The following is a 21,472-nucleotide window of genomic DNA, read 5'->3' on the forward strand; positions in this document are numbered from 1 at the left end:
GGGTTGTTACCACTTTTTGGCTACTATGAATAGTGTTGCTACAAATATCTATATCCAAAGATTTGTTTGAGGACTCATTTCAATTATTTTGGGTATATACCTATGACTTGGAATGGCATATACAGGAATGGGTAATATGGTAATTTGAGGCTTATCTTTTTGAGGAATGGTATTGTTAGTTCAGGTGTTCTCACGCCTAAGCCTGACCCTGCTAGAGTTCTCAGGACACTGCAACTGTGTGCATGCCTCCCAGGTTGCTCGGGCAACTGGACCAATGGGTGTATGATAATGCCATCGCCATGGGGAGGACATGTAGTGACTGGGAGATGCGTTCCATTAAGACTTGCTCGATTTGAAGTATCTGTTGCACGCCCACATGGACATACCTGGGGGGAGGGCTAGGTGTGCTCACCTGCACCACAGCGAAAGGTGTGGGCTGGGAACTGAAGTGGGTGGGTCTCATCAGCGGCTCAGGCCATGATATGCAGCTTCCTTTACTGAGCAGTTATCATTGTCTCGGGCACTGCTGTAAGCACTTCCTACTATCCAACCGTCCCAACAACCCTATAAAGTTCTACGAAGATCCTCACTTTTCACTTAAGAAAAAAAGCGCTGGTTTCCCTTGGCATTTCCTTTGGCACGTCTTCCATCCCACAGGCACAGAGCACATTGATTTTAGTGTTGCTTTGTTTCTGGCTGCTCTCCTGGAAGACTGGGCTTCTTGAGGGCAGGAGCTTTTGTCTTCTCTCTGCTCCCCTGGGCCTGGCTCAGAGGCTGGCATGCTTGTCAGTGGGGCCTGAGGGTGAATGGACTTCCTGAATTAGGGCTTTAGAGTAAGAAGAGAGGAGAGGGCCAAGAATGGCACCTGGGGAACTCCGACCTTTAAGGACAGGTGGAAAAACAGCAGTGAATGAAAGAGACAAAGAAAAATGTTCAGAGAGGTAGGAAGGAATCAGAACTCGCAAGGGGAGCTATTTTAAGGTGAGTCAACCCATCCTAAGAACACCTTACGTGTGGACATTTGGTTGCACGTTCCTAGGGCAGAGGCCATATCAGATGTGACCATCACTGCAACCAGCCCAGTGCCTGAGGTCAGTGTCCGACACATGTGGGCTGTGAGCATGTGACATGACCGACGTTCTCCCATCAAGGAGAGGGAAGCCTGAAGGAGGGACAAAGTGGTGGATGGCAGCCAGATCCTCTCCTGGTGAATTACCAGAGGGATGGCAGATGGACAGCAAGTTCCTTTGTCTCCCTTGGAAAGAATTAATTACAATCATAAAAAGAAGACAGAAAAAGAATTTCCCCCACGTTCCCCCATAAGCTGGGCAAAACCAGGTCAGGGGAGAGTTGTAGATTCCTCCCAGCTCTAGGAATCACAGTAGAAAAGCACCTTCTCCAGGGAGAAAATTGCCTGAGGTCTCATTAATGCCATTAATATGCAGGGCTGACAAGTGAAGGTCCTAGGTGGTTGCCTGTGGCCACGGGGACTGAGCTGTTTGAAGTGCTTGTCTCCTCCTCCCCTCCTGCCCAGCTTCCTGGTGACCTGTGCTGTCCCCCGCCCTGCCCACCCGCTCTGGCTCTACCGCTGCCCAGGCACGACTCAGCTCTGGTGGCCAGCAGCCTGGCAGAAGCTCAGCTGCCGGGAAGGAATGGCCTTTGGGGAGTCCAGGCATGAAGTGGGCACGAAGGTCATAGGCAGACAGGGCTGTGTTTCCATCCTTTGTTCTCTCTCCTCAGTGGTAGGGGTCTGTACGGGTGTGATTACTCAAGCCTATGATCCCGGACAGTGGTCCTTCTCTCTGCCTGTCTGTCTGTCTGTCAGTAGGTTTCTGGCTGACTGTGTCCATATGGTCTTCCTAAGCTGATCTCTATACACAGGCCCTCTCTTCTCATTCCCTTTGCATCTGTCACCGCTCTATTTACAGTTTCATTCCTCTATATTTATCCCAGCTCTCTTTTCCCTTCATTGTCTCCCTGCAGTCAGTGCCTCCTTACAAGAGGACTTGTCATTGACTCCTGGGTCTCCCAGGCAAGCAGCATGCGGGCTGCACGCGTCCAACTCCATCCTCTGACTGTCCACAGGCTGCAGGGCTTCTGATACTGGCTAAGGACCCTTGTGACCCATGGACCACTGGAGCTGGAAAACTGGCCTGAAGGCAGTGATAGCTGTCCGGGCCATGCTCCATCACTTAGAAAGTGAGCAGCACCTCCTGGTTTCCTGAGCTCCCAACTCAGTGCCGCTGTCCTGGGCATCCATGCACATGGCCAGGCATAGATCTCAGGCTACAGCTTTGCAGGCCAGTTTCCCATTCCATTCTCATAATGCACCTGGGAGGTAGATGACTCTGACACATGCACTTTTACGAATGAGAAAGCAAAAGCTCAGAGAGGTGGAGTAACTAACCTGAGTTCACAGAGCTAGACAGCAACAGAGTGCTCTTGTTCCAGGGTCCACACTCCAGACCACTTTGCAAGGCTGCCTCAGGGCTCTGGAACATGGTCCAAAAATGTGTGTAAGCCATGCACTGATGTGTATATGCGTATTGGGAGTGGCCATGAGGTTTATATGTGCACATGTGTGGGGCTGTGTGTCTGTGTGCTACTTAAGATCTGGTTCCTCTTTTTAGGGAACCCCTTAGGACAATGTAAAGTGTCCCTTTCAGTCTTTACTAAAAATGTGACAAAATAGTATCTATGAGCCCAAGGGACCTGCCAGGTGCAAGGCTTTTCCCTTCCAGGCGGGAGCACCCTCATCTGCCCTGATGTCCTGCACCACACATGCATGGTGGTTGGGGCTGGGCCAGGCAGGCAAGGCTGTGTCTCAGCCTCAAGGACTCCCTGAGGCCTTGTCCTCCAGTGCCCTGAGGCTGTCTCTAGCTGGAGCTTTAACAGTCATTGGAGCAGCGGAGCTCACGCTCAGAGACCTTGGGCTGTCCTCTTTCCCCATCAGGAACCCACCTAGAAGGCCAGAGTTTTCTTCTACGGTTTTGGCAGATGACACAGCTCATCTCGTCAACAGAAGGGCTGCCCCAGTGTGAGGAGGGTCTCCTCCTGCTCCCTAACACCTCCCCTTTACCCAGCAGTAGCTCACTCAGCCACGTTCACTGGCCTGGGGCTGCCTGGGCTTGTGGTTGTGTCCCAAAGCCTCAGGATGCCGAGTCCCGAGATTTTCAAAGTGAGATTTTGACACTCTCAGCTTCTCCAAGAGGTGCTTCAATGACTGCTCAAAGCAGGGGGTGGAGAGGGTGGGTGGGTACAGGATACTCAGCAGATTAGGGTCTGCTTACCCTCCTTCGACCAGGGGAGCCCTGATTGTATGTGTTCTACCCATTGGACTGTCTTCTAAGAGCGTGGCTAGGCCAGCACCCTGAGCTGTGCCACATTTTTATTTGTCTTCCTAACAAGGTCCCCCTCCCCATGACTGTTAGGGACAGATAAGCTTTCAGCCTCTCACTACCCTCCCTCCCTGCCCAGTGGGTCCAGGAGAAGCAGACCACAAGAGGGCTGGAAGGGACGTTCAGGGGCCGCATGGGCACCTCTGAGACACCTCTCCGATTTCAGCTGCACCCTGGGCTCCCTCTTCACCACTGGTCTCTTGGCCAGCTCACGTGAGGTCTCTTGGACAGTGACTCAGACGACGGGTGCTGGACCACGTGGCCTCGGAGAACTGACTTATGGAAGACCCAGCAGGTTAAAGGGGGAGGGAAGGGGAGCATCTCATCCTCCACTATCTGGGAGATTTTTCCAGAGCCTGGAGCCCTGATCTCTGGAAGTCCTGGTAGCTCCCAGGAGTGGCAGAGCCGTGCCCTCTCCCACAGCTGCCCTCTAGTGGACGGTCTGTGAATGACGACCAATCCCTCAGGTGGTCAGCATCTCTCAGCTTCCTCAGGGCCTCTTCAGGGAGCTCTGCTGGACACAAGGGGTGGAGTCCACCACGTTTATTGCACAAAGCAATTTTGCTTGAGGACAACCACAGGGCTGCTCCAATGCTGCTTTGTCCTCTAAGCGGGGAGAGAGCAGCCCCTCCTTCTTTAGTCTCCTGTGCCTACTGCTTGGCTGGGGCAAGTTTACACAGCAGAGCTTTCCCTAGCCCTGCTCCAGGTGCTTCTTCTGGGGCCGTGGCCAAATCACAGCTTCTTTGTCCTCCCTCCTTCAGCCTGGCTCTCTTGGCAGAGAAAATCCCGAGAGGAACCCCAGCTTTGGTACCTTCCTTGCACAGCTGGGATACCTGTTGTTAAGTAGTTGCAAGTTATTTGATGCCAGAAAGTATTTGATGCCAGAAAGAGCTGTGAGGTGCTTCACATATCCCCCAGTGAAATGTTCAGATAAACAGTCATTGATAAAACAGCACAAAATGGTGTTCACACTTTGCCTCTGAGGGATGGTGCAGGGGGAGTTGCCCTAGTTTGGAGAAAGGCTTGCACATGTGGTCTACAGGGTAGCCTGAACCCCTTCCACGGGGCAGGAGGAGTTTTGGGTTCTGCTGGAAAACTGGAGTCAGTGGGGCTGGAGGCAGGATGGACAGAAGCTCTTGATGGTCACTGAGACCTTTGTGCTAGAGCGCTTGCCCAGTCTGATGGGAAAGTCTCCACTCAGCACCTGCAGGACAGTTTTGACTGTTCCTGTTCTAAATGGCATCTCATAAGAGTACTTTCTAACATCTACTTTCTAGCCTTCCTGAGTTTAGGTTAAGAGCAGAGGAAAAGATGGCCCATGCCTCTGTGTAGAGAACGTTTTCAAGGGGACCATGGACAGCTGGGAAGTTCTCAATCTAGCACTAAACAATTGGCAAAGTGCTGGAAAGCCCCTAAACAGTTAAGAAAAATATCCTTATCAAGAGCCTGTGTGCACAGATGGAGGGCTGCGGTGTTTGGTATATTTCAGGGACCGGTATGGTGTGGGGTCTGGAAACCAGTCCTGTTCTGACAGCTGAGGGTCTGTTAACCCTGGAAAAGAGGAGACCTAGGGGGCAGGGAACATCTGTCACATCTAAAGGCCTGTCCTACGCCCTGTCCTTTCTGTTCCAAAAGGGAGATAGGGGCTGGTAGAAGAAACTTCTATATGGGCCCAGGGTGTGCTCAACGGCAGAGAGAATCTAGTAGCAATGCATGGATCTCTGAGCGACACAAGAATTGGAACCCAGTGGGCCTCAGTGTCTGTTCAGCTCTCAGGCTTTGAGACTCTAAACATAGGCCACTCTATTCCCTTGGAGACACCAAGCAAGCAGATGCCTCTTCTTTTGAACCTTTTGCCTGGAGGACTGACTGCTTATCCATGGCTGGTAATGATTCTGGGACCAAAGCATCTATAGACCAAAAAGATGCAGGAACTATCACCCTTAGGCCAGAACTGGCCACCGAGGGAGCAGCTGGGTTTGTGGCTGAGTATTACTACCCAGGAAAGAATTGGGGTTTTGTCAAGGAATCCAAGGAGAATGTATATTGAGCAGGTAACCATCAGTGTTTACCAGAGTCCTTAGTCCCTAGTGCACAGATAAGAAACTGAGATCCATAAAGAGTTACACATCCAGTGTTGAACTTTGGTCTAGAACTTGGAACTCTATATTTCCATGATGAGGTAGTTCTATCAATAATTCAATTCAATTCAACAATATTTGTTAAATATGCACAGGACTGGGTGACTGGCAAAATACTGGCAAAAGAGCACAGAGAAAGAGGAATCAAGAATTATTCCAAATTTATCAGTCCTAAAGAGAGAAGAAATATAAAATTAGGGAAGAGATGAGTGACGATTAAGTTTAAGTCAGGTGTGTGTTTAGTAGATTGTGGGGAGACAGGGTGGAAGGCAGAGAAGGCACAGCAGCTGGGAGGAGAGCAGGGTGGCTGAGAGACCCTGAGACAAGGATGGGAAACTTCCGTGGTTAGCTGTGTCAGTAGGGCCAAGGGTCTCCCAGACCAGGCTGAGTAGAAAGGCACTGGGGTGAGCCTGAGGGCAAGATGACCATGGAGGGGAATTGAAGGCAGCCTAGGGAACATTCAGGAGTGGGTGCGGAGGACAAGAAGAAGACCCCCTTGGCAGAGAAGAGAAGGAGAGACGTAGAATGGTGATGCGAGTGGTAGGAGGGTCAGTGAAGGATCAGTTTTCAAGGCTGAGAACTTCATAGAATTGTACTTTGGTGGAAGAGTCAGAGAAAGGGGGAGTTTAGGGTCAGAAGGGAGCAGAGAGACTGAAGAGGAAGGGAAGGGGGCACGGGCAGGCTCTGGCCCTGGGTGACAGGAGGGGGTTGATGTGGGGGCTTCAACCTTGGACCCAGGTGAGGGGCCAGGAGAGCAGGGAGTTAGTGAGTGCTGGGGTCCAGGGTGAGCCTGGGTGAGAGTATGTGTGTGTCCCCATGTGTGTGACTGTGAGCGCGCTGGGGCTAAGCCAGAATGGGGGTGGACCACTGAAATTGTGTAGAGATTGGCTAACAAACAGGAAAACACTTAAAAGCACAACTTGTCTGTGACACAGTTGCCCCTGATCATGGCTGTTATGAGAATTATCAACTATTTATAGGCCGTTAGGGTAAAAAACATGTAACTCCAGTGTAAGCTGGAACCTCCTTGCCCCACGCAGAGCTGGGTGAGATGGACTCAAACCCACCCCGATTTCAGTTTGTGAGGGTTCAAAGCCCCCCGTTGTCTGGACACAAGATTTTTCATGGCCTTCTCTGTCCCCAATGCTGCTTGTGTCGTCTCAACACCCACGCAAAGTGAGCCTCTCCTTGGAGTGCCACACACCCACATCCCTGAGCAGAGCAGGCTTCTCTGAAGGCCTCGGAGGTTGGGTATGCCTCAGGGTGAGGCAGTGACCTCCGGGAACCCCGCTGCTGCCCCTGTCTTACAGTTCTCATTGACTGTCCCTGTGGGTGCATCACACCGTCTCCATCTCTGTCCCAGCACCTTACACTTCCTTGCTCCAGCTCTCTCCCCTTCCCCCTTTCTGTCCCCTGCCTTTTAGGGTCTTCCCAGGCAGGTACCCCCTGCCTCGAAGCCTTGGATCCAACGGAATATCAAGAAATTCTCTGCATAAAGGTTGCATTGGATCACCTTTCACTGTCCACTTATTATGTAGCAGGTTAGCTTTTTCTAAGGCAGCACTGGAGCTCTGTGTTGAACTCTATTCATGTTTGTATGTGCTGTACCACTCATAGGACCTCATGACTCTCTGGGGAACATGGTCATGTGATCCTGACTCCCCAAAACAGAGGAGACAATGATGCTTTCCACACAGAGGAAAGGTGCTGAGCCTGGAACCAAGAGCTGAGGCTGTAGCTGCAGGCACTGACCATCGTGCCTTGGGAGATGCCCATCTCTCCCTGGGCCTCGGTTTCCTTATCTGCAAGGTGTGGGGCCAGTGACCCTGACAGGCTATTCCCCACTGAAGAGTCTGGCTTCTTTGGGTGTCCTACTTGCCAGCCTGAGGAGCAGCTCCATGGAGGATGCTGACTGTCCGTCACCAGTCCTCACTCACTGGGCCCCTCTCAGCTTGGCTCTGGCCAGGCTTAGTCCAATGCAAACACACCCTAGTTCCCTAGACATGGCCCTGCTGGGCCTCCTACGGTCACAGGCCACCCTGGCCTCCCTCGGTGTGAGCACAGCTCCCCAAGCCAGCCTGGGACCACACTCTAAACATTATTTCCCTTTTTGCTCTTTGTCACTGAAATTTTGAGTTGCCCCAGTCAATGGCAGCTCTGTTTCCCCTGATGTGTCACCAATACCCAGACCCAGGGCTCCCCAGGGGTATGTTGTTTTGACACCCAGTGGTTTTCCCACTCCTCTGGGGGCTCACCTTCAGCTTTAGGGATTAACTGGGATGCCCTGGGTCCTTCCAGCCTACAGACCACGTCTGTGTGTGCCTCCCCACAGGCTGGGCTTTAGTTATTACAGAGTAGGCAAGGCCCCTGTTCAGTAATTCGTGTATCCAACAATTCCTTCTATAGAGAGTTGACCCCCCAAAATATATGGGGTCCTAGCCTCTACTACTTGTGAATGTGACTTTATTTGGAAAAAGGGTTTTGCAGATGTAATCAAGTTAAGGATCTGGAGATGAGAGCATCCTGGATTACCCAGGTGGGCCCTAAAGTCAATGACAAATGTCCTTATGAGGGACAGAAGAGGAAAAGACTCAGGAGGAGGAGAAGGCCATGTGAAGATGGAGACAGAGATGGGAGTGATGCTGCCACAAGCCAAGGAACACCTGGAACTACCACAAGCTGGAAGAGGCAAGGAAACAGATTCTCCTCTAGAACTTCCAGAAGGAATGTAGCCCTGCTGACACCTTAATTTTAGACTTCTGACCCCCAGACCCATGAGATAATAAATTTGTATTATTTTAAGCTACTATGTTTCTGATCATTTTTTTTAACATCAGCAATAGGAAACGAATACAGTCTCTAACCTAATGGGCCTTTCTTCCCCATTGTAAGGGCAGCCTTTTATGGCTGGGGCCCAGGACTTCTTAGGAATCAAGGCCTTTACTTGCCAGCTCATTAGTGTTTCTGCATGAACCGGCCCTGTACAGAGAACATACCTCTGCCTCCGGCATCATCACCCACTGGATTTTCCTGGCAAGGGAAACCTTCCCCTTTCCTCATGCTGCCTACATGAGGCCATCCAGCTGTCCAACAACAGAAATGAATCCAAATGAACAGGAAACAGGCAGGCCCTGACTCTGACTTATAGCACCTGGATTTGAAAACTGGAATCTAGTAAAGCCTGACTTGTAGGGCTGTGGTATGGAGAGAACCCTGGTTCAAGTGGTGGTTAGCATAGGAGGAGGGGAAACCAAGTGGCTTTCCTGACGTTTGGAGTTTTATATAAGGGGTAGGGATCACTGGAACTAATGTGTAAGCATGAAAGACTTTCTGGGGCAAGCAATCCTGAAAGAGGAAATACGGCCCCGATGATCACATGTTCTGCTATTGGTAACAATGAGGACAGTAAAGGTAATGATAAGGGAGGAAGATGAATGAGTCTTTAGGGTGTGTCAGGCACTCTTCTAAGCATCCAGCACATACATTTTCATCTTCACAATAACCTACAGGATGTTTGCTTTGTTATCCCTGCTTTGCAGTTGGAAAACTGGAGCACAGGGAGGTTAAGTAATTGCCTAAAAAACAATTAGAACTCTCCATTAGTCTGACTCTAGGGAATGGGCTCTTAAATCAAGTGTAAAAATTTAATTTGCACCATCAGAGATCCCAAAGCACTTTCCCATTTGTGGTTTCATTTTGGTGCCCAGAGCAGCAGGCAGAAATCCTTAACTCCATTCTTCAGATGAGGAAATCAAGGTCAAGAGACTGGTCTGAAGAAAAGTCACCACTACCCTCTCTGTTCTGTTAGGCATATCCACAGAGCATGGCCACAGCCCAGCGGTATTGGGGAGTAAACAGGATAATTCAAAGGGTTAGTATTTATTGAGCAATTGCTACATGTTTGCTAGGAATGGTGTTAATGCATTGTCATGAGCTCATTCAATCTCCACAACAATGCCATGAAGTGGAGACCAGAGAGGTTAAGGAACTTATTTGAGATCACACAGCTGTAATAGTCAGTGGCCAAGCCAGAGCTAGAAATGCTCACGTGCTCTTGGCATGAGAGGAACTCAGAGCTTAATGCAAATAGTTTCCTCACTGCTACTTGCGGCCCTCTGGGGGATAGTACTGTCCTGGGGCCTCCCTGGGTTGGAGGAAATTTCTGCACGGTAACAAGGGTATCCACTTGCTTAGTCCCTCAGCGTTGATTCTTATACCAGACTCTGCCAGGTATTTGAAGTTTTAATTCTTTGGAATGACTAAACTTGTTGCTCAAAAGACTGTTGTTAAAAAAAAGAAAAAGGCTGAGGGGTATGTTTTGCTCTTAAATATAACATTCTAAGGCAAAATCGCTTTAGTTTTGTGTCTGAGGAAGAGCTGGAACCAGGTTCCATTGTCGCTGGGGTGACTCCTCTGCACTTCCAGCATTTTCTCTCTTTAAATGTTTATAGACAGCCCCACCCCTTGCAGGGTTCCGTTAGCTGTCCATCAAGCTCTGCCCATTCCTTTTCCCAACATGGCCCCCTAATAAAATCTTCAGGGCGTTTAATTCTTACAAACATGACTATGGAAACTGAAGGAGGCTAGGAGAGGACCTGGCATGGAAATGGGCTCGTTGCAGCCCAGTGGGGAAGGTCAGGACTCGGATGCCTTCCAGGTAACATGCTTCTGCCATGGGGCCCCTGGTTACCCCCTTGGCATTATGCCTCCTTGGGCTGAGCCTTCAGAGAGGGTGGTTCTGAGGAGTGTCCCCTGGATTCTCCTTAAAGCTGATCCAAGAAAAATTCCTATTGTCTAAAAGGAAAAGGGGGAAACAAGGCTTTGGCTGAGATGGCCACCCGTGAGGCACTGCCTCCACTCTGGGCAGCGAGGGGCTGAGACCCTCAGGGGCAGGGATCTGGCTGCCTTCCGGACGCTGTGTCCACCCAGCCCTGATATCAGTGCTTCAGATTTGCCTAGGAAGCTCAGAACAGAATTTGTAGACATTGCCTCTCCATCTCCTACCTTTTATTCTTTTTCGCCTATGTGTAAATTCTTGAGTGTGCCTGAGCTCCTCGCTTCTCCCCCTCCTCTGTCCCCGAGGTGGAGGTGCTGCTGGGATGTTTCCCTGAAGTTCCCAGGCACCAAGCCTGAAAGCAAGCTGAACCCTCGGGGGTCTTTTCTCCACATATTACCTACCACACTGAATTTCCTTTAACTCCCCACCCACTTCTTATTCTTCCTACAGGAACAAAACCTTCCAGAGTTCTTCTCCTGAGATGTAACAGTGTCTGCACATTTTGTAGCTAGTTGAGCAGAATGAGAGGTGAGAAACCTTGTTATCGACCCCTTGGCTGTCTCTATGTAGCTTCTTTTTTTTTTTAAGATTTTTATTGGGGAATTGGGGGATGGGAACAGTGCTGGGGAATTGGGGGAAGGGAAACAGACAAGTTGCTGTCCTTTTTGTTCTTCAGTCTAGTTGTGGAGGATGTTGCTTCACTGGCCTAAGTTGGCACCATCATTGCGCTCTTCCCGGGCGAGGCAGATCAGTCGCTGGCTTCTGGACGGCTGCTCACAGCAGCTGCTGGCCGCTCACGCTGGCTGCTGGCTACATACGGTAGCCCATGGCAACCCACTGCAGCAGGGGCTGCAGCCTACGCCATCGCCGGCGACTCAGGGCCGCTCAGCTCCAGGTTGAGCTGTTGTTCAGCATCTTAGCTGTAGAGGGCAGTGTCGCTGGCCCTTATATGTGGGATCCGAACTGGGGCCCTCTGGCATCCCAAGCCAGCTCTTAACCAATGCGCCACTTGGCTGGCCCTCTATGTAGCTTCTGATGTGTAAGACCAGCAGACGCATCAATGCCACGGGGTGAAGGGCCTTGTCTGCAGGGTGATTAATATGGCCATGAAGATAGGCTTGGCCTAGAGGCCCAGGCTCTGAAAACATTGGTAAGCCTAAAGGAAATCAGCCTGAGAGAGGCAAGTGCATTCCTTCCTAGTTAGCTACCCTAGGGTGGGCTTTGCTGAGGGCAGATATTGTGTGGAGTGGTGATTTCTCCCTTCCACTGTGGAAATGCGCCATTTTCTGAAGAAGGCAGGCCAGGTAACATTGCACCTTCCTCCCTCATTCAGCACAAGGGGGGTTGTGGGATGTTATGGGTTGAATTGTGTCCCCCCCCCCACCCACTCATATATTGAAGTTTTAACCTCCAGTACCTTGGAATGTGACCTTATTGGAGATAGGGTATTTATAGAGGTAATTGAGTCAAAATGAAGACATTAGGGTGGACCATAACTCAATATGACTAGTGTCCTTACAAGAAAGGGGGATTTGGACACAGGTCTTCATGGAGGGAAGATGATGGGAAGAGATACCCGGAGAAGACGGCCATCTACAATCCACAGAGAGAGCCTGGGACAGACCCTTCTCTCACCGCCCTCAGCTGTGTGAGACCCTACCAACACTGTAATTTTGGATGTTGAACCTCTAAAATTGTGATACATTTCTGTTGATTAAGCCACCCAGTTTGTGGTACTTTATCACAGGCAGCTCTTCCAAACGAATACAGGGGACTTCATCAGCCAAAACAAAATGAAACTAAACGAAACAAAAAAATATCTCCAGCTTAAATTTCAGGGCTTCGTGAATAAGTAGGGGTGAGCTGTTCCTCCTGTGGGACCCCAGAAAGATCACCAGGCAACTTCTGGGGTCTGTGCTAGTGACATTTCCAACTGTGAAAAAGAAGGCAAAGACAGTTTGTCAAGTCAACTAGGAAGACAGGAACAGTTTTATCATTAATTTTTAAAAGTAATTTACAAGGCTCATTAGAAATTGTGTCTGTTCTATCGTTAAGGGCTGTGTTCTGGAGTTCCATACCTGCCTTCCTGTTATGCACAGGATTTGGACAGGCCGAGAGTCCATAATCTAGAGGTATGAGAAGGTGTCTATGAGAGATACGGTGATATCTTGTGTAATTCTCCAAACAACCCTGCCTACTAGATATTTTCATTTCTGTTTTGCAGTAACACCGAGAGTCAGAAGGGCTGAGTAACTTGCCTGAAATGATAGAGTTAGCTGTGTATTGGAGGAATACCTACCTCCAAAGCACATTCTTTCCAGAACAATACGTTTCCTATGGATCAAGTGTCTCCATCAGATATCTGAGATGTTGGCTTTGGTGTCCCTCATCCTGACCTTTGGTCTGATTTGAGATAAGTAATCATTTTAGCGATGCTCTGTTCTTAGTGATCCAGTCAATGCTTCCCTGGCTCCATGTGGCAAATCTGCTTTTAGGGTCAGCACCACTCACTGTTCATTTCTTGGGTTACCACCTCACAAGGCACAAGGTAGAGTGAGAAGGACTGTGGATCAATGGCTCCTCTTGACGCTCTCTGGGTCAGAGGGCAGCCCATGGCGAGCTTCATTGACTGTAGAATACATTCTGTTGGCAAGTGAAGAATATCTGCGAGTAAATTGTACAGAGATGGGCGATTTAGAAGCATATGGTGCTGCTTGTCATGGTTCAACAAGCAAGCCTAGCCTCTTATTTCCAGTTTGTTTCAGTGCCAAGTAGTTGCCTGAGTTCCCACATTGCTAGTCTTTAAAGGCAAGTGAGCACTCTCTGGTGGGACTTCAGGAAGAAGTCCCCACCAAGTTCAGGTTGGGGTTCCTTTTTCCAAAGCCTTCTGAGGCCACTCTTGTTGCTCTTCTCTGGGCCACTCCCCTTGGCTCCTTTTATCCTGACTTAGCAGAGTATAAGTGACAATCCTTGTCTTGTTGCATTGCACTAACTTACTTTTTCTGTCCAGGTTCTCTTCTTCATCATCCCTGATCCCTGCTGTGGTCCCACCCCTGTCCTGGAGCCTCTCCCAAAGACCCGAGCGGTCCACAGCCACTTGGTTGTCATTCTTGCTGCATTTACCTCTCACAGCCAGACAGACTTTATTTATCACAAAGGGGTAGCTTGCAGGATTTGGAAAGGGCTTGCTCCCTCAAACCCAATAGTGAATGAAACACCACCCCCATCCCAATGCTTCTCACTCCAGCCACAAAATTCAACTTCAGCTCACCTGCTTGTCAGAGGAGAAAGAGAAGTACAATGGTGCCGGGTCAGGGAAAGCAAGGGCTCCGAGCGCGAAACGTGTCTTCACAGCTTCTGTGCTCCCTGGCCACCTTTAAGTTCCAGTTTGTCTACAGCATGGTGCTCCCAGTTTCACTCTGTGGCATCCAGCAAGAGCTCTGCTCCACCCCCACCCAACAGCATTTTAAAACTGGCTTGAGAGATCTCTGCCCTGCATAGCTCTTTGACCCTCAGTGGGACTACCTCTCTGGTTCTGTGTCTGGACTGATTGGTTCTCCCCAGAGGCTGTCCCGCCACGTGGATGCCCATCCCATTATGTGAACTGGGCTATGCTAACCTGGTGGGCATCCCAGCCTTCCCATTTGGCTCCGTCTTCCTACCTGGAGCCCTCTGGGACCAATTGTGGAAAGAGGATGGCTGTGGATATATGCACATTGGTGTGACTTGGCCTTTTCAACCTCTGTGTTGAGAAAATGCACTCCCAGATGCTCAGGTCCTTGACTGTTGACACAGACATGCTTTATACTATGTGGCCAGTGTTGTACTGCAGGAGGTATCTTCCTCTAAGCCAAAGGACGAGGCCTCAACTGAAGACTGAATTGCATTCCCCCTTCAACCAAAGGACTATTTCAATGGGTTAACTTCACAGGCATTTAAAATCAACCTTGAGGGTTTTTGGGAAATGGAAGATGAGTATTTTGGCCTTCCTGGCCCCATCCTTTAGTCTATGTCAGGATTCTAGGCTGGTAGGCCCAAATGACAGGGCTACAACCTGTGAACTTGCACAAGGCTTCACACTCAGAAACACCCCACGCGTGGTTTAATGCACTCTCATCTTCAAATTCTTAGCAGCTGATTAACAGGGGGCCCTGCATTTACCCCTTTTAAAAGGCCCTGTAGGTGAAGAAGCACTTCTGGCACACTGGGCCCTATTCTGGCCCTTTCCTCACTCCTACGCTGATTATTCTAAAGCAACCTCAGATGCATAAATCTGGGTCTGATAACTCTAAGTTCTTGCCAAAGGTATTGTTCTCATTGCTTGTAAGGAAACGTTTATGAGTGCCCATGCTGTTCCAGGCACAATTCACTGTTCAGGGAGCTCTTCATCAAGGGAAGTAGATACATAACTGGGTAACCAACACTCAGGGCCACCTCATCTGGTCTAGCCAGGGAGAGAGAAGAGCCTTTGTGAAGGGGTAGATACCTGAGTTGAGGGATGGGTGACTCAAGATTAGTCAGAGACTACGTACGGGAAAAGGTATTCTAGGCTTAGTCAGCCAGAGCAAAGATCTGGTGGTGTTTCCACACCTGTGTCACAGTGTATGCTGGGAGCCTGAGACACTTAGGCAGGACACAATGTGAGGCCAGGAGTGACAAGGCTGGAGGGACCCCCAGGGGCCAGATCATGGGCCTTCTGTATACTCAAGGAACTTGGAATCTGGGGCATCAAATGAGGAGACACAGAATGAACAGAAACAGGCAGGAACATGATTAGATTTGCATTTTGGATGATCCTTCAGGTGGTTGTGGTATGGCCAATAGATTATAGACAGCAAGCCTGGAGGGGATCTGTAAGAGGCTAGCCCATTACTGAGGATTATCTTTAGCTAGTTAGACCTGAATTTCCCCAAAACAAGGACCCTATTTGTCCTGCTGCAGACTTTGCCTACAAATCTTAATTTTGCAAGTCCTGTTCAACAGTTAATTAGAGCTCTAATTAAGGTAATGAAAACTTTCACAGTGACCAGAGGCACTTTTCTTTCTCTTCCTGGTCACCATGCCAGAGGCACTGAGAACCTTCCTCTTTCCTCAGTCAGCACTGGAGTTTCTTTCCAACTCTGGGCTGGCCTGGGTGCTTGCAGCCCTGGGATGCTGGATGGCCAGGTACTGACTATTGACCTGGCTGATGCAGGGAGGAGTAGCTTCTCCAAGTGCCTGCTCATTGGGAAGCACTGCAAACAGGTAGCATGGTGGTATAGGCAGAGGTTTAAAGATGTCTTTCAAAATTCCTGTCCCCTGGTTATTCAATCAAACACTAACCTAGGTACTGTTGTGAAGGGACTTTGAAGATGCATTAAGTTTTCTAATCCGCTAGTTTATGACAGGCTTATTAGCCTGCATTGTCCAGGTGGGCCTCATGTAATCGCATGAGCCCTTAGAAGCTGAAGAGGGCAGCAGGAAAGGTTCCAAGAATGAGAAGGATGCTATTGATGTGTCTCATCTTTGATGTGCTATTGGTGGCTCTAAGACAGAGGGGCCACGTGCAAAAATCAGAGCAATTTCTAGGAGCTAATAGGATCCTTGGCTGACAGCCAGCAAAGAAATGGAGGCACAGTCCTACAACCTCAAGGAACTGAATCATGGTAACAACCTGACTGACCTTGTGAGCAGATTCCCTCTTTTTCCCTGCCCCGAGCCTCCAATAGGAATGCAGTTCTCTGTACCTTTTTCATCAAAACAGGCCTTGGATTCAGGCCAAGGGCTTGAGTTTGGAGATTCATAGAGTAGAATAGCTTTGGGTGGCTCCAGTGTGTGATTTCTAGGTGGGCTCAGATGTTGGCTAAGGACCAGGCATGAGAACATATTTTCAGTTGTCTGTGGTTTTCATGAGATGCAGGCACTAAAAACCTCCATACTTGTACTTGTAATCTTGAGCCAGCATCACCTGGTGAAACCAACTTAACAGTAAATGTGTCTAGGTATTAGATCACAGAGTCTAGAAATATAGGCATAGGCTTTAACTAAATGCTTCAATTACTTTGATTGTCATGTAACTTATAATGAAAGATTAAGAAAGCATGTAGGTCATGTTCTAGAGGCCTGCCTATAAAGCAAGTTCCAGGAAAAATGTTTAAAAGTACACTTAACTTGAGATAATAGAAAAATGTAGTTAGTTAAGCATAAAGCAATGATAGCTTGAAAAATAACATTGGTCACAAGGTGTTTAGTTTCTGCTTTTTGCTTTAAAATTAACATCACTGATACACAATCATGAGATGTGCAAAATCTTGGTTCCTCTACCCAGTTAGATTACCCGACCACAGTTTCAAAGTCTTCAGACAAGATAATGCCAGGACCTAAGTTAATCAGACTGAAGACCACCACTGAGGTTTGTATAAGAACTTACCAATCAGCTTCGCCTGTGACTCCTAACCTCTAACCCTCAACCTTTGTCTTTAAAAATCCTTGATTAAAAACCACTGGGGACGGCTGGCTGAGTGGCACGTTGTTTAAGAGCTGGCTTGGGACGCCAGCTCTGAGCAGCAGGGCCCTGGCTCGGATCCCACACTAGGGCCAGTCATACTGTGCCCTCTGCTTCTAAGATGATGAACAATAGCTCAACCTGGAACTGGGCTGCTGTGAGTTGCCAGCGACGGCATAGGCTGCAGTGAGGCTGCAGTGGGTTGCTGTAAAGCTAGCGTGAGCAGCTGGCAGCTGGTGTGAGCTGCCAAGAGCCACCAAGAGCAGCCGTCCAGTGACCAGCGACCTATCTGCCTCACCCGGGAAGAGTGAAATGATCACAATACCAACATGGACCAGTGAAGCGACATCCTCCACAACTAGACTGAAGAACAAAAGGACAGCAAGTTGTCTGTTCCCCTTTCCTGATTCCCCAGTGCTGTTCCCCTCCCCCAATTTCCCAATAAAATCTTAAAAAAAAAAAACCATTGGGGACATTTGGTTTTAAGCAATAACCTCCCATTCTCCTGGTTTGGTGCCTTGCCAATAGATGGCTCTAATTTCTTCACTGCAAAACTGTGTGTTCACTGTTTGGCTCGGCTGCATGTCAGGTGGGCGGGCCCTCTTTGGTTCAGTCACACTGGGAACTTGAAGAAAAGCAAATTCGTAGGCCCTACCTCAGGTCTGCTGAAGCAGAAAGTCTCAGGGTGAAGGCAGAAACCTGTCTTACCAAGCCTTCCAGGTGATTCTGATGCTGGTTCACATTTGAGGACATCTGCTGTAACACTAGCAGAGTGAGCCTTGACCTTGGCTGTGCATTAGGATCACCTGGAATGCTCTCAGAACTACAGCTTCCTAGACCTATGTGAAATGAACTGAATAAAAAATTCTGGCATGGGGCCTGGACATTTGTAATTTTTAAGTTTCCTCAGTGACTCTAATGTACATTGAGAATTGCTGCTCAGGTGCCTGGCACATAATTGAAACTTGATAAATATATACTGATTGGATGGTTGGTTAATAATATACTCTGAAAAATCCTTGATGTTAGTGGTTGCTCCACCAGAGGAGTAACCCCAAAGCCTGACCATAAGGAGCCCCAGGAAGATGTGGGGGAATAATGGGGTCAGCCTTTTGGAAGATTACAGCTGTTATCCTCCCCTCTGGGCACTTTTCTTATCTCTAATCTGGCCTGCTTATGTTTACCCAAACGGGGCAGAGATGAGATACAGGTATGGGATGAGAGCCTACAGTTATTTCTATTCCCACTTACATCATGTCTTGAGCCCTAGGATGTGGGGTGCAAGTGGGTTCATGTCTGAGGCATAGGGGAACTCTATTATGCCAGCTCCTGTATCATGCCTCAGAGTGTCTTTCCTGTCATTTCACTCATGTGTAGAGCCAGCATATCAAGGCTATTTTTCTCATGGAGATGCTTTCCCTATTGTGGTGGGTCCTTGGCTTTGCAGCCTTTGAAGTCCAGTGGGTAAATAGATAACAGAGAGATCAGATCCCTGTTCTTAAATCTCGCTACCTGTCGAAATATTCTGGAAAGATAGGTGACAATTCATACTACTAGCTTCCATCCAGACCTACTAAATCAGGATGTTCAATAGTGGAGCTCTCAGATCCATACATTTAATAGAACCCCCAAGAGATTCTGATGTAGCCAGCCTATGAGATTAACCTAAAAATAAAAGGCCTTTCAAAGTAAGAGGCAACAAGCATTTATTTGAGATCAAAAAGAAGAACTATTTCTGAAGCATTGATTCAGGCAGAAACCTAAATAACGTTCCCATTAGGAGATAAAGGCAAGGGGTATTTATGAGAAAGAGAAGGGGAATAATTACATCAATAGAAGGAAGGCATTTCTATTGGTGCAGATAAGCTAACACAGTGATGCTAATTCTAAATGATGTTTTTAATTTTCAACCTGGTAATCATCAGCCTCATAGTCATAATATCTACTTTCTTGTTTTCTTTGCAAACAATTCTTCGGGACACAATTGCTTTAGGCCCAGTCCAAAGGTTATTCTGCCCTGTTTTAACATTCCAAAGGGTTGAGGCATAAGACCTGCAAGGCAGTTCCTCTGGAATGGTAGCTTCAACTCTATGTTAAAGTGGCTCCGTTTACATTATTTTTTACAAATAGAACCCCCTAGAGATTCTGATGCAGCCATTCTATAAGATTTTAGAAATCACTGCATTCGAATATGCTCTTTTCACAAAGTTATGCTCTTTTCTAGAAAAAGAAAATATGTCTTAAAGTTATTAAAAGTAAATTTGCTTAAGCTAAAATTACATCAATAAAGCTGCATTATTTGGCAGAAAAATTAAAGAATTGCAAATACTTCAGAAAAATTAGAATTCTTTCGACTTATCTTCCATTTCTTTTCCAGTAACTTGATTTAGTCTCAGGATTCAGTGGTACTTCTCATCCTAATCTCTGATTTCAGAATTTAACCATCTTCCCCTTGTGACTTTGACACATTAGGCTAGTTTGTCATCAAACAGTGTTCAAGATGCTTTTACATTTTTCCTTCCCAGCATGATCACCAGTTAACTGGATCATAGCTGACTAGGGCTGTGGGGTGATAGGATTTATCTCCCTACCCACAGGGTCTTTGCCATTCTCTGTCTTAGCTTCCACTTCTTCTTACCTTGGCAAAGGAAAATTGTACATAGCTAAATAAAAGGCCCACTCCTGAGTTCTCCTGTTCTGTTTTACCTTAATCATTAGTACATGGGCTAATTAACTTCAAAGTCCTTCAAAGTTACAGCTTGTGTTTACACTAACTTGGAAAACAATAAGATTTACATGCCAAACACTTTTCTTTTGATTCCCTTAGCAACCACCCCCAAATCTGATACAACACTATCAATCCATGTTGGCCAGAAGGTAGCTTCAAGAATACATTGGGGCAAATGCTGACAAGGGGAGTCAGTATCCCGGCTTCCATTCCTGGGCACTGAGACTCTCAGTAGGGTAAGGTTCTCAAGGAAGGGCAACCCAGCCTGCTGCATCCACCCCATTCATGAACTCTGCAGACTTCCTGAATCCAGCCAAGAGACTCTCCACTGTCCTTTTTCCAGGCTGCATAGAGGCAGACAGACTGAAACTCTCGCAAACAGCAATCCATGCACAACGCCACCCTCAGAACATATCAGGTCCAGGGGATTTCATCTCTTCTAGTTGCTGTCCACTGATCCTGGAGGAATCCAGAATATTCCTAAAGGATATTCTTCAAGCTACATGCATTCTGGATCCCTAACTTAGAGGGGGGAAAAAAACACTGCAGGGATGAGGGCTGATTTGCAAACGTGCTGGTGAGATCAAGTTGCAGACATCTTCATGTGGGAGAGTGGATCCAGTCATCCAGGGTGGGAGGGGTGGAAGCAGAGACAGGTACGCTGAGCAAAGGCATCCCAGCCAGTCCTGTCTGAAACGTCAGCCTTGGCTGCCCTGTTGCCTTCTCCCCTGGAGGCACTGTGGGCATTGTTCTCTTTTGGTGCCAGGAGAGGAGGTGGATGGGAGAAACCTGACCCTTTAATGCCAGACACCCGGTGCAGCTGATGCATGGCTGGATCCTCTTGCCAGACTTGGCTGGCCTCCCTCTCTGTTCTAGGAAGCATTAAGAAGATTGATTTCTGTTAGCCAGCCATAATGGGACACGATAATGACTGTGAGGGAGACACTTGGCTTGTGGACACCTTGTACTGGTGCCAGCCGCTTTGGGGGAGAGCACTTGACAGAGAGCCAGGCAAGGTTTCTCTTAAGCTTCTTGCTTTTTCTGTTTCCTCTTCTCTCCCCTGCCCTTTCTCACTCATCCTCCATTTTCTTCTCCCTTTCTATTCCCCATTATCTTCCCTGTGGTGTGGAAATGCTCCATATGGAAAGGACTCAGAGACACCCGACTTCAGATGCATGGTGTTCTCTCACCCTGATTCTCCTCAGTGTGTCCCTGCTGAGGGTGCACACAGGGGTGGGGCCTCTGCAGCACCCCCATGGAGGTCTCCCCCTGCTTCCCCATGACCTTGCAAGATGGCGGTCTTCAGTCGCATCAGCAGAGTACAAGCGTTTCCTTGTGGAGTTTGACTGCTCCCAAGAAGGACCAGAGAGCTTCGTCATATCAGGAGCTGAAGGGTGGTTCCCAGGAGTTCAGCTTGGTTGTGACTCAGTTTGTGCTTCTTGTAGCATTTTGGGATGAGGAGAAGGAAATTTGGCGTCCCACTGGTTGAGACAGCTATCCAGGCTGGTGCTCCCAAAGCCTGTGGTCAGAGAACCTTTCTTGGGAAGGGGTGTCCAGGTTCCAAAGCATGGGCAGCAGCTGTGGCCTCTTCTTTCACATATTCCAGAGGTGCCCAGAGCCCCTTGGAATGTGCTTGCAGCCCCGGGCTCCCACCAGTGCCCATGTGCTCATAGAGGTAGCAGGGCACAGGGAGTCACAGGCTGGCAGGTGGAGAGCAACTGCAGCCCACTTCCTTGCTCTCCTCCCCCATTGTAGGCTGCAAGTTCCTGCTTCTGTTTGCAGGCATGGAGCCAAAGCTTCGGAAAGGACAAGAGTCCCAGTCATCACTTACAGGTGGGCAATCTGGTGGGCTCCTTTCCTGCAGAGCCAGTTTCTCTTGGAGCCCACTCTTCATGGTATGGCTGGCAGGGACCTTTGGAGGCCACTCAAGTCATTCCCTTAGCC

The sequence above is a fragment of the Hipposideros armiger genome, unplaced genomic scaffold (genome assembly GCF_001890085.2).
Source record: "Hipposideros armiger isolate ML-2016 unplaced genomic scaffold, ASM189008v1 scaffold_226, whole genome shotgun sequence".
Lineage (NCBI taxonomy): Eukaryota > Metazoa > Chordata > Mammalia > Chiroptera > Hipposideridae > Hipposideros > Hipposideros armiger.